We start from the raw sequence: 25,465 nt of genomic DNA on the forward strand, positions 1-25,465 counted from the left end.
GCATATAAATTGTGCTGTATGTATGGATGTGTTTTAGGCATAGATGATATGGGAAAAGAGTAAAGAAAATTTTGCTGGTTTGAACTATTGTGGGTTTTTCAGTTCTGGAGTTTAAACAAAGTCACTGGTTAACAGATGAGAAAGGATAGTAAATAAATTATTCTCTGCTGGGCAAATTAAGTACGATATTACTAAGACTTATGAGAGCTATTGTTCCGCCTTACAGCAGTGGAAAATTATTGGAAAAAATTAGATCCAACATAATGAATCTATAAAAGAATGTGATAGGGATAATATCCTCAATTTGTACTAATTATTTGATTGTGGGTAAAGGAATTAAGTCATCGTAGTGGATTGTTAACAGCAGCCTGAAAATGTCCTGAGAGTGTGCATCCATGTAATCAGAAATCCCAGATTTGTTTTTACAAACAACATTTTGGTAGAGGTCTTGTGTGGAACACTTCCTTGGTAGATAAAAACGGTACTGCATGCTGGCAGCCACTTTTACGGCCAGTTAGGCCAAACAAATTGAGAGGAAATTGTAGTTAAATACGTAAGTTACACATGGCTATTTGTAAAAAAGGAAATTTGTTGAGATGGGAAACATTTTTTCGAAGGTTTATTAAGGTGTTATAATATGACATGTGGCAAGGCAAACTATTGGATGGGAAAATTAGATCTGGCTATAGAATAAATTTATTGACCCCTTGAAGTTAATCCTTCGAATCATTGTTTCACTGGCATTTTTGTTCAAATTGGAAATAGTTTGGTAGAGCTTTGGTTAAAACCTTTGGTTGCGGTATCTTGGAACGAATTGATAAACCATAGGAGATTGATAAGAATAGAAACAAATATGGACCCAAAATAGAAAGTTGGATTCATGCCTCTCATTGCAGGCAAGCACATGGGGCTAAGGTGGACGATCCCACAGAAAATGAGGCTGCACCTAGCAGCCCAGCAGAACATTCAGTGGTAGAAAAATGATAGTCATGATTTACAGTCATTTGAATTACATTTAACACCCCTTGCATTGATAAACATTACATTTTCAACATGTGATATTCCTACTTGGAATAGTGACATTTATTTGCCTACATGACATACAATTACCTGCTGATATTAATACAGCATGAGTGAAAAAATGTATCACAACTACACTCATGATCAGGGGATTGAGTTCAACCCCGGGAGATAGGGGGATCAGGGTAAGACAAATAATCTGATTATGTTACATATTAAGGGATTTTCTTTATTTACCTTTTAGGAAGCTTGTTAGTTTGGTATATAATGTTAAATGTCATCGACATATAACTATGTCATAGATATGAATATATACAAGGAGTAGCAGACTTGTTTGTTGGTTTAGTAGTTATATTGGCAATTGTTTTAGTGGTGGCTTGCTTGAAAGCCTTAGTGACGGTGTGTTTGAATAAGGTAACCAACAACACGATGATAATACATGAAGTGACAAATGAGGAAAGAAATGTGGAACCAGAAAAGGAAGACTTTTATGGCGACATAAACAGTAGAATTAAGATAATGGCATAACGACAATGTTATGAGTTGTGTCAATTACAATATCAATGAACTCATATCACCACGAGTGACACACTGTTAAAAAAAAAAAAAAAAAAAAAAAAAAAAAAGAGGGAAAGAAAAAGTGGAGAGGAATTATGGTAATAATACATTATGCTTAATTTGTTGGTTTGGGAAAATTGTTGTTGGGAATTAGGTATTCCCGTTTGTGATTGTAATCATATACAATGCTATTCTTAGTTTAGTAATAAAATACATACCTGATTGAATATTATTTGTGTGACGCATATAAATGAATATAACTTTTTGAGTTAAGGAAAAACAACAAATTGTTGAATGTGAAACTGTCGGAAGATATACATGATTATGCTGATTTCATGGTAAGATGTACCCTATCTGATTCAGTGTGTGCGGAAAGCAGATTCAGATATGACTGAGCGTAAAGATAAGACGAGATCACATTTTGGAGGGATTGCTAACGGAATTGGGAAGAAGTTCGAGAAAGAAAATTTGTGGCTAAAAAAAAATGAAGTTAATCGTGGCATACACCCTCTTTCTCAAAGAATGATGAAGACATTCTCCCGTGTAACTTGGAGATGAATGCTTACCTTCACCAAGGAAATTTATGTGACCATTTGCCTGGATCACACTGCAACAAATGAAAGAAAGGCGATCACTTACTCTTGTTCGAAGACTTCGAACATTCACCACATCAGAAGTTGCAGGACAACGACATTTTACCTGCAACCTCTGTGAAATGCGGGGACATATGTTATTACTTCACCAACGTCCGGGGAACCAGCATGGAGCTGCAAAAACGGCTGTGCCCTTGTCACAACAGCTGTGCACGATTCTGCTGGTTGCTCCTGGTAAGGACCATGAATGACCTGAACACCATGGTCCCAACATCAGTGTGGATGCATCCGGCATCCCTGTTCCACATCTTGCTGGCCAATCAACGTCACACCAATACTTGCTGCCCACCCACAATGAGGGAGGAGGCAAGTCGACTACAACTGGGTGAAGGCCTTGTTCAAGGAATCATTATGGTTCACAGCAAAAAAGTGGCAAGAATGCTACATGGAGAGAAGGGTCAGTCTATGACTCCGCAGTGTTACCACAACAGCGAAATCCTACACGAAGTAGTGCAGGAGCTATGAAGATATTAGGAGAAAATGCTTCATACCTGGATTCAAACACAAGTGATCAGCCCTTCCTTTCAAACAAAGTCAACATTTGTGTGGAGGCAAACGTTTTTGCCAGATGGTGCAGATGCTGTACAAAACTTGAAAATGAAGTGAAATTGTTGTATCTTGGTGATGGTGAAGTGTTGTTTTGAAAATATATTTGTGATGCAAATGCAATAGATTGAACGATATGGAAGAAGTCAATGACCAACGAAATGTTTTGTGATTCTTGCAGGATGACGGTGTATGCCTAAGGGAATTTGATTACCAAAGTGATTGATTAATTTACTTATACTTGTAATGATGTTTACTAGTAGTGATTGATTGTTTACTTATATTGATGTTTAGATTAATGGTTAATATAAACAAAAACAAAAAGATGAGGGAATTGTGGAAGTGTAACTCAGTGTAACATATTGATTGGCCCTGGTAACTTATTAATTAACCTGGTAACAAAGCAGATACATTTTATGTGTATGAACAATGTAATCTCTTGAACCACCTGGTCAAGGCCCCAGGCTAGAGCACCCCCCCCTGCTGTGTAAATGGAAATCACAGCAGGGGGGAGCAAGCTGATGCCAGGACTCGGTGCGATGCATGACCTCGGGACATTAGCGGAGAGGAGATTAAGTCCAGTTTGGCGATATAACGAGAGCAAACGTTGAGTAAAGTACACTTGTCCTCAGAAAGCCCTGCCCGACGGAACGATGGAATGAACGAGTACGGCGCTGCGGAAGAACATCAGCCGAACGAAAAGGACCATGGAAAAGAGTTAATCTCAGCCATTGAATAATGCGGTATTATTTGGTAAATGGAATGAAGTGAATAATAAACCAGACCTTTTGGTAAACCTGAGTCCGGTCATTGGAGTCCTGCGAGTCATACACGAAATTCTACCACAGTAGTATTGAGACATTGTTATTACTAGCGTGACTCGGCGCGCTCAGCGCGCCTCACCACACGTGGTTTCACAGGGGAAGGCATCTTTGACCATTTTGGTGTCATTTGGGTCTTCATGGTGTTTTGGGTCTCCAGGGCCATTTGGGTCTTCATGGTATTTTTGGATCCTCTGGGCCTTTAAGTGTATTTTGGGTCTTTGAGGTGTTTTGGGTCTTTTGGGTCTTTGGTGTCTTGTGGGTTTTTGGGGTAGTTTGGGTCTTCGGGGTCTTTTTGGTCTTCGGGGTCTTTTGGGTCTTCGGGTGTTTTGGGTTTCTGGGTGTTTTCGGTCTTCGTGGTGTTTTTTGTTTTGTTTTGAGTCTTCGTGGTGTTTTGGGTCTTCGGGGGTTTTTTTTGGTCTTCGGGGTGCTTTGGGTGTTCGGGGTGTTTTGGGTCTTCATGGTGTTTTGGGTGTTTGGGGTGTTTTTGGTCTTCGGGGTGTTTTGGGTATTCCTGGTGTTTTGGTTCTTCTGGGTGTTTTGGGTCTTCAGGGTGTTTTGGGTCTTCGGTGTATTTTGGGTCTTCGGTGTGTTTTGGGTCTTCGGGGTGTTTTGAGTCTTCAGGGTGTTTTGGGTCTTTGGGGTCTTTTGGGTCTTTGGGGTCTTTTGGGTTTTTGGGTATTCAGGGTATTTGGTGTCTTTTGGGTTTTTGGGTATTCACTGTCTTTTTGAGCCTCAGGGCCTTGAATGGTATTTTGGGTCTTTGGGGTCTTTGGGAGTCTTCATGGTATTTTGGGTCTTCAGGGGTCTTGGTGGTCTGAAGTGTATTGAGGGAATTAAAGGGTCGTCAAAGGTCTGAGGGGTCTCAGCAGTCTTTACGCAATGAAGAGGGTTAATTAAGAGTGTCGTAATTTTATTTTCAGAAGAAGAAGACGTTTGCATCGCATGTGAACATGGCGACAAACATCGCGACATATCGACATAACCATATATGTTTGCTCCATTATAATAAGATGTTGAGCAACCTAGGCCTCGTGGCGCAACGGTAGCGCATCTGACTCCAGATCAGAAGGTTGCGTGTTCAAATCACGTCGGGGTCATTCACTTTTTACACAATGTAAAGTATTGCTCCAGTTTTGGTTCCGAGGGATTAAAAGTGAGATACTCTCAGTCGTCCTGGCCCTGGCATAGAAACCTGTATGCATCTCAGAAGGCATAGACTTTGACAGTTGATTTGGGTATGGGATTACCCTGGCTTCAGGAATCTACTTGGTGGAATTCCTGAATTTTGCAGCCGAAGCTGGAAAATGGCCACCACGGGGCCTGTGCCAAACAAGAAATGCCTATAAGTTTTGAAAGGAACATAGTAGATGGATGGTTTTGGTGTATATTATGGGGTTTTCAGGTATGCCCGACACAGTGGTTCTGTTAAAAAATATTTTCAGATGTTGCCTAGTCATTAAAATCCTAGATGGCCGCTACATGAAGTCCATTAATCATGAAAATATATTGTTGCGGTTTTTAGAACCCTCCACTTTGTAAATATCTGTAATATTCCCTTATAAATAATCCCCTGTAAATACTCCCATTTTTGGGGGTGTAAAGATCAAAGGTCGCACCCTAGTTAGGCCACGAGCAACACGGAGCACACCATGGGCTTCTCCTTTAGTTATTTCATTAGTATGTGTTTCAGGTAAGGATCTGTTCCCAATAGTTGAATCTGCGTTGTATTAATTAAATAAGAGTAGGCCCCCTTGTCAATTCATATTGTGGCATAGCCTTCCTCCAAATTGTGTTCCTGGGATTGCCAGTAGCGTTCGCTGCCTGGCTCAGCCGCCATTGTACACGAGGCCAGGCTTGGAGAAGAAGGGGGCGGGGCGGCAAGAACGAGGTGTGGCCACGTCAACTCACCACCAGGACGTGGCCGGTAAGCCCCCACCAGCCAACCAGGGCTGAGGTGAGCTCGTTAATAGGCGTGGCTTGAGGAAGCGCGGCTTGATTTCTAAGCGGGTTATAAAAGCGCAAGCGCCAAGCCCTCTCGAGAGATGCGCGAAGGGAGGCCATTGATGAAGAACTGCGCAGGGGACCGTGGCGCTTGAGAGAACAGCGGAGAGACGGTGGATGATAAGAACACTGCGCAGAGGATCGCTTGGAACCATCGTTTGATACGAACTATCATTTGGTTTGAGAGCGTTCGGCACGCTATACGCATGCAGCATCCCCGCCCCTCGCATATGTAAGGTCCGGCCGTGCGCCAACGACACGCGAAGCTGCCTGCCATTCTTCGCGGCGGATCCGGAGCCTGGAACTATCTGCTTGGACTCTTCTCTTTCCTCCCACCACCACCACCCCATTCGTGTAAATGTGTTTGTACTGTCCTGGGCGTGTGATAATATAAGACTGTTTAAGGCTGCCCTATGTCACTGCTTCTTCTTCTTCTTGTATATTCCCTTCTTTCATTTCCTCTTCGGGTTTCTTGTACATAATTAATAAATGATATTTGTTCTTGCTTTACTTTGGTTCCTCTCATCCGATCGCTTGCGTCCTGTCCCCAATTGAATATCGGTGGCACGATATAGGAACCGCTATGATCGGGTTTAGACTGCCGCTAACGGCTCGAGCTTCGGATTGCTTCACCGTTCGGCAATCTTCCATCTTGTCCGTGGCTTGAGCAGAAGTATCGTCCTGCTTTGCGGAGAGGTTGGCGAAGGTATCTGGGAACCCATTGACCAGTCACCCTGGTCAATCTCAACCCCGCAAAGGAGCGCGATATCTTCTAGGACTCAGACGGCCAGCTTAATAGACGAGGGGATTAACCCCCCCTCGGTAAGGGGAGCGCCGTAATCCGAGATCCGCAACAATTGGTAGTCAGGAGTTGGGATTTAGAACCTGGGACTAAATTTATTTAGACCAAATTTTGGACACCAATTGTGCTATTGGCCACAACAATTGGTGTCAGGGAGTGGGATAGGACCCGAACCAAATTTTTTATGACATCTAAAAAAATATTTGGTCAAAATTACGAGCGGCCGAAATTTTATTATAATATCCAAATTATAATCGTGCCATGTATGATCAAGGCGGTCGGATGCCGGTAGGGGAGATAGAGGAAGAGTTAGAGGCAACCCAGGACCCCAGGGAAGAGGTGGGGGTAATGGAAGAGGAGGTCGAAGAGGATGCGGTAGAGGGGGTTGCAGGCACACAAAATGGCGGTGCCTCGCACATGGCGGCGAGGGCCACGCCTGCTGCGCAAATGGGGGTTATGGATATGCAATCCTATCTGGACACCTTCATGGCACAAATGAGGGTCTATATGGTAGAGTCGCGGAGTAAGATGGATGCAATGAGGGACGAAGCAAGGGGTACCAGTGAACAATTGGGAAGCCAAATTGGGGGCATAGAAGCCAAATTTGGGGGGCTAGGAAGCAAATTGGAGGGATTCTGAAGCAAATTGGAGGGCATAAATGGCCAAGCCCGAGAAATTAATGAGGGGCTAGCGAGGGACAAAGCCCGGTATGAAGCAAGGGAGTGTGAAAGGGAGGTTAACCACAGGTCGGGCGGGAAAAGCACATTTGTACACGATGAGGCAGCGCAGTGTGAGAAGCGCGGAGAAAGCGACGTTGAGCAAAGCACAGCCGGGTGGACCGGGATAGAAATTGCGACTCGGGGTGTGAAAAACCCGACGGCCACCGAAATGGACAGGGCAAATTCATGTGCAGCGGCGGAAAAAGAATTAAGTCAAATGGAAAAAGAAACTAAAGAATTAGGAATCGTGGAAATTGGGTTGGAAGAGACGCCGGACTTAGGAAAGCACTCGCGGCAGGGAGAAATGGATAATGTGCAAAGTCCGTGCTCGCATCATGATGCCGTCCTTAATCCTTATAAAGATTTGCAGGTGCGTGTGGAGCGAAGAGGAAGAACCCCGAAGGTGAGTCGGGCTGTGTATGGGGCTAAGAGATTTTTCGGCAAGGTGTTTGTCGCGAAAATAATTTTTGCGCGCTTGGGATGCAGGCGTAACCCTGGCGCTCGTAAAAGGTCCGTGGTGCGCGTTATGGATGGCAATGGCGCGCGTGTACGAATGGCGTCGGAGCGTGAGTGTGTTACCAAGAGCGAGGGAGAATGCACAAGGGAGTGTATGTGTGAGGGTGAGTGTGACACGGAGGTTGAGTTGGTTGTGGCGGGTGTGCGAGAACGCACACCTGAGTTGGTTGTGGCGCGTGTGCGGGAGGGCACATTGGAGCGCATGAGTGGGTATGTGCAAGAGCGCACACCCACGAGTGTTATGGAGGACGTAACGGAGGAGAGGTGTGGAACGGAGTGTGTGATGAAAGAGTGTGCACGGAGAGAGAGTGCAGTGACAGTATGTGCGGAGTGCGTGAGGATGACTTGGTGTGCGAATGAGAATGTAAAAAGGAATGCGTGGTGCGAGCATGTAAGGAAAGCATCGACGTTAACCGGGACAGCGTTCAGACCGACGTTTAGCCGACGCGAGCTCCCGGTCCGTGCCGGGCGGTGTGTGCCGCGGGAGCCGGCGGGGATCGGTGTTGCGTCGCTCCTGCTCGGAGCGTCGTGCACGATTCGGGCCGGGCCCCGCACTACACGGTCGAGTCCGCACTTTGCCAGGCAAAGCGGGCGGCCCGGTTAGAGAGGAAGGAGGAGGGGTCGGAGCGGCGCCCCTTGTGGTGGCGGCGCTCCACCCGGGCAAGGCTAGGCCATCACGCTTGGGAGCGCAAGGCCCCGCGCCGGGATGGTGATTGGAGCCTTGGCCCGATGAAACCTCCTCCCCTGAATCGAGTGCCGGACGGACCCAACCTGCAGGAGACCAAACCACCCATATTCATTGCTTGGCTTTTCGAAGCCGAGCTGTGAAAATGTAATGACGCACCGAGGCTCTGAGTGAAGTGGACTGATTAGCGATAGTGAGAGATTCCCGATGTGGAGGGATGGTAAATTTACCATCCCTCACATCCTAGTGGGGGCAAAGGAGCTATAGTTTTATGGGGTATGGCAGTGAAAACCAAGCCAGGGAGGGTTTGGATAATGTATATGGATTTAGAAAGATGACCATAGGTGACATGAGATTTAAGTAGCGACATGATACCTGTAGTAGGGGACGTAGGTAGATTAGTTTAGATGATAACGACGTGGGATGTGCAATAGTATAAGGGGAGACAGGAAGCACTAAGTTAGAGGGAAAACCAGGTAGATCAGATGATGCAGTGTGTGTAGGAAGTGATTGAGCAGAGTATTGTGAAAGGTGTGATTGTGCATTGAATTGAGTGTATTGTATTGAGTGAATGGTCCTGGAGGGAAGGAGGGTGCAAGTGCCACCAGGTGTGCAGGTGCCACCAGGTGTGCAAGTGCCACCAGGTGTGTGGGCACCAGGTGTGCAAGTGAAGTGCAGGTGAATGGAGAATGGTTGCATGAAATAGATGGCCTGGAATAAATGGAGTATGGAATGGATGGTGTGGAGTGAGTGGAGTGGAATACGTGGAGTGGAGTGGTTGGTGCGAAAGGGTGGATGGGGAAGATGGACCCCTTCACGAGTACCCGGGGAGGGTAGTTTAAAAGTAGGTAGAGGGAGTAGGTAAATTGTGGTTGGATATTGGCATCTGTGGTGCGAGAGTCGCAGAGTACTGCTTGGATGGGTGCATTAGTGGAACGAGATTGGCTGGGTGTGTGGCCTGTTAGTGAGTGTGATTGAATGGGCACTCCGCCACTGTTAGTATGTCGGCCAGGTGAGGCCGCAGGTAGGCTCTGGGAGCCAGTAGAGTTCAATGGGGCCCGAGGATCCGGAGGACGGACCCGGGTAGCCCGACGCCAGGGTGGGTGGTAGGGGGTGAGATCGCCAGAGGGCCTTCCCCAGGTAGGTTAGGGTAAGGAGCAGGTAAGCTCGGGAGACAACTACAGTGGCGGAGGTGTGCAGGTGAGCGGACCTGCTGGGAGTGCCACGCGACCCAGCCTTGAAATTGTGCGAGGGCACAGGGAGTAGAATCGGGGGAGTGAGACCCCAAATTGGTGAGCACCACAGTTTGGTCAATGGGAGTTCGGTTCTTAGAACCACATAGTGTAAGATGGCCAATGGTTTGGCAGGGAAAGTACCCGCGTAAAGTAAAAGAGTGTTAATGTAATTTAGAAGGTAGATAGGAGAAAATCTCTTCGCACCATCCTCATCCACTCACCAGGGTGACAGGACTCCACACCACCGGTTTTTTGCAAATGTCTGGGATGTAAGACGCATCATGATGTGGGGGTGACATTGTGCTCATTGTTCCATCTCTTCCTCCTTATGAGGGATTGATGGTAAATTTGGCATAGAGGGATTAATGAGAAATTGGGATTGTTGATGAATTTGGATTAGGGGAGATAGGGGGAAGACAAGACGTAGCGATGAATTTGTAAAATTGTGTAAATACGGGGTAAGGGGCAAGGGTAGATTAGGTGACAGGGGGGGGGGGGGACGGGAGACGTACGGTAGGGACGAGCTTTCTTGGCTCGCTCTCCTGCGCACCTCACCTCTGCATTACCTTGTGATGATGTGTACTCTTGTGCCCTTGCACCCCGCTAACCCTGCTTTGTCTTCCTTCCCCACTCATGGACCATGGTCTTTGTGTGCCGAGGGGAAAGTGCGCAGGTGTCCGCAGTTGTGTGCCCGCACCCTCGCTGCTGCCTGCCTGGACCGGTACCACACTTATGGACCGCACGTTGTTGTGGCTGAGCACCACCATATGGACCACATGTCTGTGGCCGAGCACCACATTCATGGACCCCACATTTTGGGGCCTGGCACCTCTGCTGGGGACCGGCCATTGTGGCCAGGGAGATCTTGCTTGCGGACCACGGTAAAGGTGGCACCTAAGCCATGCAGGTGGACCACCCTTAGTTGGCCCCTGCTGGTCATAATTCAAAAGTGGACGTGTTTTGTGCCCTTTTTGTTTATGATTAAATAGGCCGCAAGCAAGGAAGTCGTCCAGAACCATCGGCCCAGCAGAGAAGACGTCGCAAGGCATCATTATTCTTGAAATGTATGACTGTGCACCGGATGGTGCTTTTGGTGCTTTTGTGCATTTTGGTGCTTATTGGTGCTGGTGGTATTGGTGCAGTGCAGTGCATGCCTTTCCTCTTTTCAAAACATCTTCTTTTGTTTCCCAAAAGACAGGTCCTGGGTTCGCGTTGTAAATACCAAATAGTGTCTTTGTAAATAATGCTCCCCACTGTCAATGTGTCGTTTGAGAATTAATTCCGTGATTCGGTTATCCTGTGGGCGTGATTCAGTTAGACAGAATGCAATGCAGCAGGCGGGACATACTTAGTTGTTTTAAAAATGTCGCACTCAGGGTGAAGCTAATAGTAGAGGGTTACCACACCTGAGTGTCACACTAAGTTAAAGTTCTGTCGGGCCAGCACGGCCCTGGAGGAAATGAGGGTGCTGTGTTGCGGTTTTTAGAACCCTCCACTTTGTAAATATCTGTAGTATTCCTTTGTAAATAATCCCCGGTAAATACTCCCATTTTTTTTGGTGTAAAGATCCAAGGTCGCACCCTAGTTAGGCCATGAGCAACATGTGGCACACCATAGGCTTCTCCTTCAGTTATTTCATTAGTATGTGTTTCAGGTAAGGATCTGTTCCCAATAGTTGAATCTGCGTTGTATTAATTAAATAAGAGTCAATTCATATTGCGGCGTAGCCTTCCTCCAAATTGTGTTCCTGGGCTTGCCAGTAGCGTTCGCTGCCTGGCTCAGCCGCCATTGAACACGAGGTCAGGCTTGGAGAAGAAGGGGGCGGGGTGGCAAGAACGAGGTGTGGCCACGTCCACTCACCACCAGGGCGTGGCCGGTAAGCCCCCACCAGCCAACCAGGGCTGAGGTGAGCTCGTTAATAGGCGTGGCTCGAGGAAGCGCGGCTTGATTTCTAAGCAGGTTATAAAAGCGCAAGCGCCAAGCCCTCTCGAGAGATGCATGAGGGGAGGCCATTGATGAAGAACTGCGCAGGGGACTGTGGCGATTGAGAGAACAGCGCAGAGACGGCGGATGATAAGAACACTGCGCAGAGGATCGCTTGGAACCATCGTTTGATACGAACTGCCGTTTGGTTTGAGAGCATTCGGCATGCTATACACACGCAGCATCCCCGCCCCTCGAATATGTAAGGTCCGGTCGTGCGCCAACGACACGCGAAGCTGCCTGTCATTCTTCACAGCGGACCCGGAGCCTGGAACCATCTGCTTGGACCCTTCTCTTCCTTCCCACCACCACCACCCCATTCGTGTAAGTGTGTTTGTACTGTCCTGGGCGTGTGATAATATAAGACTGTTTAAGGCTGCCCTGTGTCACTGCTTCTTCTTCTTCTTGTATATTCCCTTCTTTCATTTCCTCTTCGGGTTTCTTGAACATAATTAATAAATGATATTTGTTCTTGCTTTACTTTGGTTCCTCTCATCCGATCGCTTGCATCCTGTCCCCAATTGAATATCGGTGGCACGATATAGGAACCGCTATGATCAGGTTTAGACTGCCGCTAACGGCTCGAGCTTCGGATTGCTAAACCGCTCGGCAATCTTCCATCTTCTCCGTGGCTTGAGCAGAAGTATCGTCCTGCTTTGCGGAGAGGTTGGCGAAGGTATCTGGGAACCCATTGACCAGTCACCCTGGTCAATCTCAACCCCGAAAAGGAGCGCGATATCTTCTTGGACTCGGACAGCCAGCTTAATAGACGAGGGGATTAACCCCCCCTCGGTAAGGGGAGCGCCGTAATCCGAGATCCGCAACAATATATAACTTTTGATAGAAACGATGATGGCTTACGATTTTAGTGTCTGTTGTGTAGGTTTATAGTATTTCATGCCTATTAATATTGGACTGCTTGGACCAATAGATCCCTGGTGTTGGGCTAGCGGCTAGGTTGCCGGCTTAGGATCCTAGGATCCTGGGTTCGAATCCCGGTCAATCGCTGAATTAATGCCAGGGGGGTTGACTCAGCCTGTCATCCTTCTGAGGTCGGCAAATTGAGTACCAGTTCACTGGTAATTCCCTGCTTGTCGTTAAAGGCGGCAAAAAGGGTTGGCGTCAGGAAGGGCATCCGGCCATAAAGCATTGCTTCAAAAAGGGGACCGAAAAACAACAACAACCACGGTTCCCGAAAAAGGCCAACCCCTGCTTGCGGGGAAAAATGGCCTCTAAAGGTGGGTTTTTTTTTTTTATGCCTATTAATATTGGCTATAGGGAAACTAGAGCCTGTTATTTTCTGTTTTAAGAAAGGGCATTTTCTATTTCATCAATTCTCAAACTGTTAATTTCACTTCAGCCTTGCAATTCAAAATGTATTAACATGTGAGATATACATGTATAATGTGTTGAAACAATTGCAGGTATTGGCACATCTCAGACTTTGCACAACACTCATTGAGAAAGTACTCAAATTGTTCTTGAAGCTCTGAAGATTGATCAACAAGCTCTGCAAACTTCTTAACTGACCTTTTCTTCTCACAGAGAGCCTTCTGCACCTCATGCGCGCATTTCATCATATCATCATTGACCTTGCGACCATGCTGCGCCAACCACTGCCAAAATGCCTCCCATGCCAACGAGCTGATCCGATCTGAAACCATCATTATTCCGTGGAAGGAGCGAACGTAATGACTACCTTCTCAGACTGAGTTCAAGGTCAGTTTACCAAACACTTCCGTCTCAATGAAAGCATCCAGTGGCGGATCTAGGATTTTCTGCAGGGGGGTGACTTCCTCGAGGCCCCAATGGGGCCGAGCCCGCTAGGGGGGCCCGGGGGGGGGGCATGGAAATTTTCAATTTTGCTTGTTCTGAAATGCAATTTCCTGCATTCTGTGAAACAAATCTGCCTCACTGTTGGACTCCTAGAGTATGACGTTTTAGGTAGGGATTTTAATTTTTCATCAATGACTTACATTTTCGTAAAATATGAAGAAATAAGATTGACCAAAACAGTGCCCCGGTATTGGGATGAAGAATTTATTCCGACTATCAGTAATCGCTGGCCAACTTACAATATTACTTGACTGATCAGAAACAATGAACATGAATGTGAGCAGTATCAAACATGATAAATGTGACTGTCACCGGCATTTTCATGCATAGAATTAATCACCATCACGGTCATCAAACAACGACGATGCCATCATTCGACGAGGGTGTAGATCCATGTATCCTTTGCAGATGTCCGCCTTTGAGATTGGCACCTCGTGTCCATGCATAGCGATTACTGCCAAGTCGCTCAGCTTCTCCGTTGCCATCGTATTTCGGAGCCAGTTGTGGATACGCCTTAAACACGAGAACGACCTCTCTGCCTCCACGCTTCCCACTGGCAGCACAGCTAGAATCTTCAGTAGTTCTCGTAGGTTTGGAAAGAAGGTGGCGTCAGCATGGAAGGTCAAAAGGCTGGTTACTGAGCTTGCGGAGATAGGCAACTGCCGCTTCCAGTAATTCATCCACCTCTGCAGCTCACTTTGAAAGGCTGATGGCAGCGGCATGACGTGGTTCCACTTCACCAGAAGGCATTGACCCAGCTCCTTCACTTCGGCAGTGCTCTGTTTCACGATTACCTCAGGAATGAGAGCACAAAGCTCATAATGCGCCCTTTTATCCTGACTGAACCGAGATTTCATCTCACTACATATCACGTCAAGGAATGGTATCGCTACAGTCCTCTTCCAATATTCGGCTACGGACTCAGATGGGCAGTTTTTTCGTTGTGTTTGTCGACCGCATACTCTTGGCCATTGCTCAGTAGACCCAACTTTTTCAGCTACAGCTAGTACTTCCACGTACATATGCTGAAACCACTCATCGATCCCTTTTCGGATGTCCACATACGAAAGGTTTACCTCTTCGATCTTCTGAAACCCGAAGTACACCTCCATCAGTCTACCTTGTAGCGATGTAACCAGTGGTCGCATAGGTTCCAGCAGTACCTTTGCACACACGAAGTTGACAATATGGCCAAAGCTTGCCATCGTATGCCATAGACCATTGGCTGCAGTCCTGGTATTTGTGTCCCAGCTCCATTCTTCATTGTGCGGATAGAATCTCTCATCAGTTGTGGGTTGACATATTTCATCGAGAGTGACGACAATGTATTCGTACAGCTCGAAGATTGTTTCGAAGGCGGTATGCCTTTCGATCCATCTCGTCTTGCACAGGTTTTTTAGCTTGACCTTCTTTGCGTCTGGAGACAGGGCATGGATAATGACCTCCAAAAACCTCTGTCGCTTCGGTGAATTGTCAAAAAAGCTGAACAACTCTCGGCAATTATCCATCATATTTACAATGGATGGGATTTTGCAAGCATGGCAGATAACAAGATTGAGTCCATGCAGTCCCCCCTTGGTCGTCTCTCCCTTCTATGATTGGATGCGTGTACGGTGTCCTAATTAAGGAAGAGTGAAAAGTGACAATTAAGGATTCGATGGTGTGATTGTTCGCTTGGGGGATGAGGGGAATTGCACATGTGCATGTGCATATTATATGACTGTAAGTTGCGTCACCTGTAAACACGCACCTTGTCAAAGTAAATCCTTGTTTCATGAGAATTTGTGGCCTGACTTATCCTGTCCATTTTGTTGGCAGCATAAAGCAACTGACGGTGGATTGATGAGCATAATTGGGTTCTGGATTGCAAAATCAGTTTCGCCATATTGGTTCCGCTCGGCCAACTTATTAAGATATGTTGTGTGACTGCTGGCATGATACCCGCTTGTGCTCAGGCTGCTTTGTGTGGTAACATGACTCTGGGCGTGAGAGCCCCCAGGAAGTTTTGGGGCGACTCGCTGTCATGGTCTTTCGAGATGTTCCAGCTTCTTTGGAGTTATCTGCAGGTGATGACCTTCACGGTGTTATTGTGTGTGTTGCTTCTCCATGAAGCTTGGTTTGGCCTTCACTCACCATCACGGTGAAACGAGATTGCATTTATTTATTTTTCTTTTTCAAAGCAGACAAGATGATCTTCTGGTTGAAGCGTTGGCTCATCTGTTGATCCATTCTTCTGCCGTGTGTCCAGGAAGTCAGTTGTTAGAATCTTGGTGGATCATTCCAAAGTCTCCAATATACTCAAACTCCAAAACCTTGCTTATTGGTACAAATTAGATAACGCCACTCAACCATGACTGTGCGGACCTGACAAAGAGGGTTCTAAACAAGATGTAATACCGCAGTTATAATTGATGTATTCAACGCCCAATACTTTACAATAGTATTGAGTCCAACGGTAGTGTGTCTGACTCCAAATCAGAAGGTTGTGTGTTCAAATCACGTAGGGCGGTCAGGGTCATCTAATTTTTACACAATGTAAATTATTGTTCCAGTTTTGGTTCCAGAGTTAAAAGTGAGATACTCTCAGTTGAGATCTAGTTATTTCGTAATTTATTGTTTCGTCATTTGTTGAGTTTTCGTATGCGGATTTTTATTTACCTCTCGTTCTCACCCCTCTTTTGCTTTCACTACGCATGCACCTTTCACCTCCCACTCTTGCACACCTTCACCATCGAGACTCAACCCCGGCCTCCTTCATCTTGTTCACCGCGGTAATAATTAATATCTTAAACTTCAGAAGCTTTACAGTCGTATGGAGTGATTATTATTTCTTTAGACAAGTGCTCGGGGACTGTGGCGCAAAGGCAGCACTTCTGCGATGTGATGGAGGTGAAAGACATTTTTCTGTAGCCTTTGACAAACAACCCGTACATGATGTTGAAGGCCACGGTAATGAAGTGCATGACCCCTCCAAGCATCGTCGCTTTCAACAAGTCCTTACAACTGAGGATTTCAGAGATTGAAGACCCACACAACTACTGCGTCATACACAGCAGCTTCTCGGTGACCGATATTCTGTACCAGCCATGGCTAATATGACCCTGAAACCACAGCACATCGCACATCTACAATCAGAAATGGCAGACATTAAGTGGCTCGACCTGGTGCTCCATGCTGTGCAACGACAGTCGGACACATCTTCGGGTGATCCTGGTGAAAGAAGCTCAAGCTACCGCTCGCCTTCCGTGAACACTCCAGTTTGGCAGTACCATGTGACCTTTTTGGCTTAAGCTCATGAGTGTAGAGCACCGTGCTCATACTGGCTAAAGTAATGATTTATTGCATCATTTCAATCTCCTCGTCGACATCAAAACATCGCCGTTTATCGGATGCCTTGACACAGCTCAGTGTTCTCGGTACAACATACACCGTTTCATCGTTGAACATCACATGTCTTCCATCCACACCCACATGCCCTTTTCAGAAAGTACTTCATGACTTCCCGCTCGCCGACTCGCACCCGAGAAATTATGTATCGCCCGCCAGGAGTTTGACCACATGTTACAACGGGGAATCATCAGAGCATCGTCTTCACCACGACACATGGTACCCCAAAAAGACTCCTGGTTATTGGCATCCTTGTGGGGATTAATGGTCCTTAAACAATGCAACTGTTCCAGTACAGCTTGCCGCCAACGGTACACCAATCCGCACATTAGGGAAGCGCTACCTCTCCCTGCGGTTCGGAGGGCAGCGCTTTCAATGGTCGTTCGTGACCGCCAGCGTGCCAAGGGCATAGCTCGGTGCGGACTTCCTATGTGCGAATGGGTTGTTGGTCGACGTGAAGCGCAGACGGCTCGTCCAGGCCGAAACCTTTAGCTCGCTTGCTTGTTCGCTGAGCGGCTCACCGAGCGGCTTGCCAATCGGCTTGCTGGAGGGTTCCGTCCCGGCGAGTTTAGTTTGCACGCTTCCGCCAGCGGACGACTTTACCTGCCTCCTCGCCAGTTTCCCGGCCCTCACACGGCCCACCTTCTCAGCGGTGGCCGTTAAACACGGGGTGGAGCACCATATCCCCACGGTCGGGCCGCCGGTCTATGCCTGGGCACGCTGACTCGAGCCCACAAAGCTCGCGGTGGCGAAAGCATAGTTCGCCACGCTGGAGCGGCTGGGGATTGTACGGCACTCCAACAGCGCTTGGGCTTCCCCTCTGCACATTGTGCCGAAGCCCGGCGGAGGATGGCGGCCGTGCGGGGACTACCGCCGGCTCAATGATGCCACCACCCCCGACCGCTACCCGGTCCCGCACATCCAGGACTTTTCCGCCCGGTTGGCAAACACGACCGTGTTTTCCAAGGTGGACCTCATCCGGGGCTACCACCAGGTCCCCGTCCAACCGGACGACATCCCGAAGACGGCCGTCATTACCCCTTTCGGCCTCTTCGAGTTCCTGAGGATGCCTTTCGGGTTGAAGAATGCGGCCCAGGCGTTCCAACGGCTTATGGACAGCGTCTTGCGTGACTTACCTTTCCCGTTTGTCTACCTGGACGACATCCTGCTCGCGAGCGCGTCCCAGGAGGAGCACCTGCTCCACCTCCGCACGCTCTTTGAACGCCTGGGCCAGCATGGCCTAATCATCAACCCCGCCAAGTGCCGTTTCGGCGTCGCCACCATCGACTTCTTGGAGCACCGCATCACCAGTCACGGGGCTGTCCCTTTACCGGCCAAGGTGGAGGCGGTCAGGGATTTCCCGTGGCCCCGCACGATCAAGGGGCTCCAGGAGTTCCTGGGCATGGTAAATTTTTACCAACGCTTCGTGCCCCACGTCGCCCAGCTCCTCCGCCCCTTGCACGAGGCCCTCCGGGGCAAGCCGGGCAAGGGTGACATCGCCTGGTCGGCGCCGATGACCACGGCGTTTGCGGGCGCAAAGCTGGCCCTGGCCGATGCCACCATGCTGGCGCACCCGGCGCCCGATGCAGCGATCGCCCTCACCACCGACGCGTCGGACTACGCGGTGGGCGCGGTGCACGAGCAGTGGGTGCGTGGTGCTTGGCAACCGCTGGCGTTTTTTAGCCGGCAGCTTCGCCCGCACGAACGCCGCTATAGCACCTTCGACCGCGAGCTGCTCGGGCTCCACCTGGCGGTCCGACACTTCCGCCATCTGCTGGAGGGCCGCCCGTTCACGGCTTTCTTCGACCACAAGCCCCTTGTGTTCGCGATGGCCAAGGTCGCCGAGCCATGGTCGGCACGGCAGCAGCGTCACCTCTCTGCCGTGTACGAGTACACGACGGACACCCGTCACGTGGCGGGTAAGGACAACCCGGTGGCGGATTGCCTTTCCCTGTCCGTCATGCTCGCGGTCCACCTCGGGGTCGACTATGCCCGGATGGCGGAGGACCAGATCGCCGACCCCGGCGTCCAGGCCTTGCGGACCGCAGTCACGGGCCTCCGCGTCACCGTGGTGCCGTTCAACGCCACGGGCACGGCCCTCCTATGCGACGTCTCCCTCGGCCGGCCTCGCCCCATCGTGCCCGCTGGCTGGCGGCGCCCAGTTTTCAACGCCATCCACGGCCTGTCCCACCCGGGCACGAAGGCATCCCAGAAGCTCGTCGGGGCGAAGTTCGTCTGGCACGGTCTCCGGAAGGACGTCTGCGACTGGGCCAGGACGTGCCTCGCGTGCCAGCGCGCAAAGGTCCACCGCCACACCCAGGCCCCGTTGGCCCCATTTGCAATGCCCGAGCGTCGGTTCGACCATGTGCACGTCGACTTGGTGGGACCTCTGCCCCCCTTGCGGGGGTTCACACACCTCCTCACCATGGTGGACCGCACCACACGGTGGCCGGAGGCCGTCCCATTGGCGGCGACGTCTGCAGCTGATGTGGCGCAGGCCTTCATCGCCACTTGGGTTGCCCGGTTCGGCGCCCCCTCGGACATCTCGTCCGACCGCGGCCCCCAGTTCTCCTCGGAGCTCTGGGCCGCGGTGGCGCAGGGGCTCGGGGTGACACTGCACCGCACCACGGACTACCACCCCCAGGCCAATGGCCTGTGCGAGCGCTTTCATCGCTCAATGAAGGCCGCGCTCCGGGCCAGCCTCCGCGCCGGCGGCTGGGTCGACAGACTCCCCTGGGTCCTGCTGGGCCTCAGGACGGCGCCCAAGGACGACCTGCGCGCGTCCTCGGCAGAGCTGGTCTTCGGGCAACCACTGCGGGTACCGGTGAATTTATCCCAACCTCCACGGCTCCTTGGTCCGCGGCGCAACAGCGCTCCGCCCTTCAGGAGACCGCCCGGAGGTTCGCCCCGGTGCCGACGGCACACCACGGTTGCCCGCCTTCCCACGTCGCCCCGGAGCTTCGCACGGCGAAGTACGTCTTCGTCCGGCACGACGCCCACCGGGCACCGCTATGGCCCCCGTACGACGGGCCCTTTCGCGTGCTGGAGACCGGGAACAAATTTTTCACCATCGACATCGGCGGTGCCCCAGATCGCATCTCCGAGGACCGCCTCAAGCCGGCCCACCTCGATCCGGACCACCCCCCGCAAGAAGCTCTGCCTCTGCGTCGAGGCCGCCCCCCGGCGGTCGGACCCGCGGCACCCCCCAGCCCCGCTGTCCCGCCACCTCCCAGACCAGCACCCATCGCCAGGGGGCGTTTCGGCCGGGTCATCCGGCTTCCCCGCAAACTCACCCTTCAGGTGCGCGGGAATTCTGGGGGGGCGTGTGTGGCGGACACAAGAGACACGAATTCAGCGCAACAGCAGGTGGCGCGAATGTCCAGGCGGGGAACTGGAATGCATGCCCCGCCTATCGACCGATCGGCCACGCCCGGGGACTAGGCGTGGCCTCGGGATATATATGCGGGCTCTAAGCTCGGGCCCACTCAGTGCTGCAGTACGAGCTTTGGAATAAAGACTCTTTGTTGTAACAAACGCGTTGTGGCCTACCTCTTTGGCATTCGAGTTGTGTGCGCGCAGCACCACACTACAGCACGATATTTATTAGTACAATTTGCTGTTGATCATTTCTTGTCTATAGCTGTGACTTTTACTGTGCGTTTTGCATGGAGAAGCAATGTCCATTCTTTTGTTTGTTCCTTCAGTTTGAGTCATCATAGGCGGATGCAGGGGTGGGGGTGGGGGGGGGGGGTTCAGATGGTGCGCACCCCCCCTACCCATTTGGATTTTCATTGAAAAATGTATGATATAAACCACGACAGTTTGTGCGTTTGTCTGTCCCCCTTCATAGGGGTAGGTTTTAAAGTTCAATCTTTTAACACGAATGTGTGTTCACAACGGTCTATTTTTGAGGATAAAACAAACTCGAAAAACATTTTCCATAAAAGAGCAATTTTGTCCTCTTACATTGGAAATGTAGACGATGGCTTGTAAACTGAGCCTCAAGGGCGGTGTACAGAAACGTTTTTATTTTAAATAACAATAAATACAAGGTGCAGGGATGTGAAATTTGCTGCACGTGATGTGCAATGTGCGCAGAGTAATACGAGCGTTCATTTACGTCTTTAGGATGTCTAATAAATAAAGAAGATAGAAACACATCTGACACTAGGCCGAGGCTTCAGACTTTGCCACGCCCATGAGGCTGCACCTCATTTTTGACGGAGTTTTACACTCGTTTTTTAATAACACATTAAATACACTTTCCCAATCGGCACGAACACGCGTTTTATCGCAGGCTGTCATGTGTCCAGTGCGGTAATTCTTGCTTTAACCAAGGAACGTTTGGTCGGCGGAACACCATGACGCACACACGCCCCCCATATTAACATTAGGAGAGGGATAACTGCAGCGGCATCATTTTGCTTTTAGTATGTAATGGCTAATGGGTAGGCCAAAATCGGGTTTCCGGGACATGTGAAACCGGAAGTGACGAGCGGAAGATCCGGCCGCAGTGGAGCAAGCCCCGCCCCCAGTGGAGCAAGCCTCGCCCCCAGTGGAGCAAGCCCCGCCCCTTCCACCCTCTCGGTGTCCCTGCTTTGACGTTGGCAATTCGAACCTTGGAGGACTCATACCAAATACGCCAAAGAACATTCCAATAATGAAAATTAATAAACGTCACTAAACCACGACTGTGACGATCTGACGAAGGGACTTCAAAACAAGAGGTATTACCACAGTATGAGTATTAATTCATACAAATAACAAGAGGTATCATTACTTGGAGTACCGAGGCCTCGTGGCGCAACGGTAGCGCGTCTGACTCCAGATCAGAAGGTTGCGTGTTCAAATCACGTCGGGGTCATTCAATTTTTACAACAACGTATTATATATAAATCGATGTGAAATCCATCTGTGCTCTGCCTCTACCATGGAAGGTGCTTTCGCCTTCTCTCACCGTCAGACAAGGCCGAGTTTGCATTTTTGTTAAATATTTTCAAACCGGACTCGACACCGTCATGGCGAGAGTGTCCGCTCCGAGTCTGCGAGGTCGGCGGATCGAAACTCTCCCGTCACACAAGAGACTCCAAATCACTCGCGCAGATGACAGAACGTCCCCTCACCACGACCTCCTCGTTTAAATGCAGCGCAAGGTTACGGGGTGACGTCATTGACTGAGGGTGCTGCTGTGTCACTGTTGCTATGCCCTCTGCTGGTGAGGACGAGATTTGGTGATTGTCATGGTGCCGGCGATAACTCGCCGAGTCTTCACCACAGAATGTTTAACGTCCACGAACGAATGCTGACAGACGGCACGCCCACATTGATGAATTCCCCTACCCGTGAAACACCTGCGCAGAAGAGATGCATCAGACGGTGGATGTTGGGGAAAGAATGATGTCTGTCTGTTTGAGGGGTTTTGCCACCATTTTTTTATACTTGGGCTGAGGCTCCTAATAGTGCTGACACACACACACACACACACACACACACACACACACACACACACACACACACACACACACACACACACACACACACATCTCGTTTTTTCATTTCTGTTCTTCACAATTCTATCCCTCTCTTTCATTCACAGACACACACACACACACACACACACACACACACACACACACACACACACACACACACACACACACACACACACACACACACACACACACACACATCTCGTTTTTTCATTTCTGTTCCTCACAATTCTATCCCTCTCTTTCATTCACAGACACACACATACACACACACACATACACACACACACACACACACACACACACACACACACATCTCGTTTTTTCATTTCTGTTCCTCACAATTCTATCCCTCTCTTTCATTCACAGACACACACATACACACACACATACACACACACACTTAATTAATTGTACAGTATCGGTTGTTCCTAAACTTAAATAATTTAAAGGATTGTTGTAAATGATGTTATTTCACAACATCCCATATTCAACTTTATTTAAATTTTAAACCTCAAACATAGTTTCTCCGCCGAAAGCAAGAACCTTAACCCGTAAGCAACTGACTCGTTTCCCGACTGCATGGATCATCAGCTGGGCACCGTTCTTCCTCGGGTTTCGATCCTTTCAGCCCAGGACCTCTCCAAACGGCGGATCCACAACCTCGATCATGGATCCACATCAATAGATGGTACATCAGTGGATCCACAACCTCAGTTGCGTCCAGGCAGTCAGTCAACCCATCAATGCAACATCACTTATCCCAACTTTACTCGCAATAGGATTTCATGTGTTATCAAATGTTTATAACTTTCCTTACACACTCTATAATATGATAATATCATTAAATCATTCACATCTTACCCTTAAACACATCAATCGACCAAACAGCATGACCACACCACCTACCTCTCGATCAAACTCTATTTCGAATGTCAAACTGTCATTTTTAACGGTTTTTGGCATGCTGCCGTATCCTAGCAACCACTGATTCCTAGCAACATTAATTTGTAGTATATTTAATTATTATATTGTACTGTATTTACATAAAGATCTCATGAATAATATTATATTGTACTGTACGTGTATTATATTGTACTGTAATATAATACTATATTGTACACTTCGAATGTTCAAACTGTCATTTTTAACGGTTTTTGGCATGCTGCCGTATCCTAGCAACCACTGATTCCTAGCAACATTGATTTGTAGTATATTTAATTATTATATTGTACTGTATTTACATAAAGATCTCATGAATAATATTATATTGTACTGTACTTGTATTATATTGTACTGTAATATAATATTATATTGTACACTTCGAATGTTCAAACTGTCATTTTTAACGGTTTTTGGCATGCTGCCGTATCCTAGCAACCACTGATTCCTAGCAACATTGATTTGTAGTATATTTAATTATTATATTGTACTGTATTTACATAAAGATCTCATGAATAATATTTTTACTATTCGTATTGTATTTCACTAATTCGATTTGGTGTCGTTTTGTGATTTTAAAGAAAACTTGTTTTAATCTACCAACTGTAGCCCCCTGTGCTAACATACGTCTGACTAGTTGTTGTAATCTATTGACCAGTTCAGAGCTGTGTGTGGTTGCTCTCACAGTCCTAATTATTTCACCTGCAACCGTACCATAAAATAGCTTTTTGGGAATGTTGCTGTCTAAGGCAGGCATTCGGACAATGTGGAATGGAAAGGCATCTCGTTTATCAAATAATTTGGTGTTGTGGCGGACACAAAAGCCCACTGGCGTGGTGACATCATTCCACGCACCGAGTGGGCGGTGGCCACGCCCGAGGGGTAGGCGTGGCCTCATGATATACCCCGGGCGACCAGCCCGGAGGAGTTGAGTGTTACAGTGTAGTCTTACGATAAAGACGTTTATATGTTACCGCTTGTCCGCTTCCTCCTTGCTCACAAGCAGCGCGCGTAACGCCGCGCTTTACTGGTGACCCTCGACGTTGGATCTGCCGGAGCGATCCTTCCACACGCGACGCCATCGCCATGGCCGCCTTCGTCAAACTTCCGGAATTTTGGGAGGCTCAGGCCGAAGTCTGGTTCGTCCAGGCCGAAGCCCAATTTCAGCTTCGGCACCTCACCGGCGATGACACGCGCTACTGCCACGTCGTCGCCTCCCTCGGGCCCGGCACGGCCGCTCGAGTTGTGTCCGTCCTTCGCCACCCACCGGACGGCCACAAGTACGAGGCACTCAAGCGGCTACTCCTAGCCACGTTCAGCCTCACGGACGACGCACGGGCCGACCGCCTCCTGGATCTCCCCGAGCTCGGTGAGACGCGCCCGTCGGTCCGAATGGACCATATGCTGTCACTGTTGGGCGACGAAGCCCCCGGTTCGCTATTCCGGGCGCTTTTCCGTCGCCAACTTCCAGCGCAGGTTCGCCTCGCGTTGGCCGGGACCGGGCTAACGGAACCCCGAGCATTGGCGGCCGAGGCGGACAAGTACTTCGCCGCTTCGGACACGCGGGCGAGCGTTGGCGTGGCCGTCACGGCCTTCGACGCTGATGTTCCACAGCATCATCTTCTACAGCACGCTGATGTTCCACAGCATCATCTTCTACAGCACGCTGTGGTTCAGCAGCATGCTGATACGCACCTCGTGAACGCCGCCACGCCCCGCCCACCGCCGCGGCGAAAACCGCCACCGCGGGGAAACCCGTCGACTCCACCGGCCTGGCGGAGCCAGCCGCACTCCTCCAGCTCCACCACCTGGTGCTGGTTCCACGCCAAGTTCGGCCACGAAGCTCGGCGGTGTCATCCGCCGTGCTCCTTCAACGGGTCGGGAAACGCCCGGGCCGGCGCTCAATTGTGGCGATGAGCGCCGGCCGTTCGAGCAGCCTGCTGTTCATAACGGACACCTTCTCCGGGCGCCGTTACCTGTGCGACACGGGAGCACAGGTGAGTGTCATTCCCGCCGGCACGTCAGACAAGCACGCCGCGGGTGGGGGCCCCGCGCTGCTTGCCGCGAACGGGACGCCCATCCGTACGTACGGAAAACGCTGCCTCTCTCTGCGGTTTGGAGGGCAGGTTTTCCGATGGACGTTCGTCACCGCCGACGTGCCCATGGCACTGCTTGGCGCGGACTTCCTGTGCGCTAATGGGCTCCTGGTCGACGTCAAGCGCAGACGGCTTGTCCAGGCCGAGACGTTCAGCTCGCTCGCATGTGCGTT

The 25,465-nt window shown here is 49.5% G+C and overlaps 2 non-coding genes across 2 annotated transcripts; both read left to right on the top strand.

The window, feature by feature from the left end:
* Nucleotides 1-4,626: 4,626 nt before the first annotated feature.
* On the top strand, nucleotides 4,627-4,698 carry TRNAW-CCA (transfer RNA tryptophan (anticodon CCA)). Its single transcript has one exon. It is a non-coding gene; the product is annotated as a tRNA-Trp (tRNA).
* Nucleotides 4,699-21,557: 16,859 nt separating this feature from the next.
* TRNAW-CCA (transfer RNA tryptophan (anticodon CCA)) lies at nucleotides 21,558-21,629 on the top strand. Its single transcript has one exon. It is a non-coding gene; the product is annotated as a tRNA-Trp (tRNA).
* The last annotated feature ends 3,836 nt before the right edge of the window (nucleotides 21,630-25,465 follow it).

This window comes from Myxine glutinosa, chromosome 11 (genome assembly GCF_964187855.1).
Source record: "Myxine glutinosa chromosome 11, kmMyxGlut1.1, whole genome shotgun sequence".
Taxonomy (NCBI): domain Eukaryota; kingdom Metazoa; phylum Chordata; class Myxini; order Myxiniformes; family Myxinidae; genus Myxine; species Myxine glutinosa.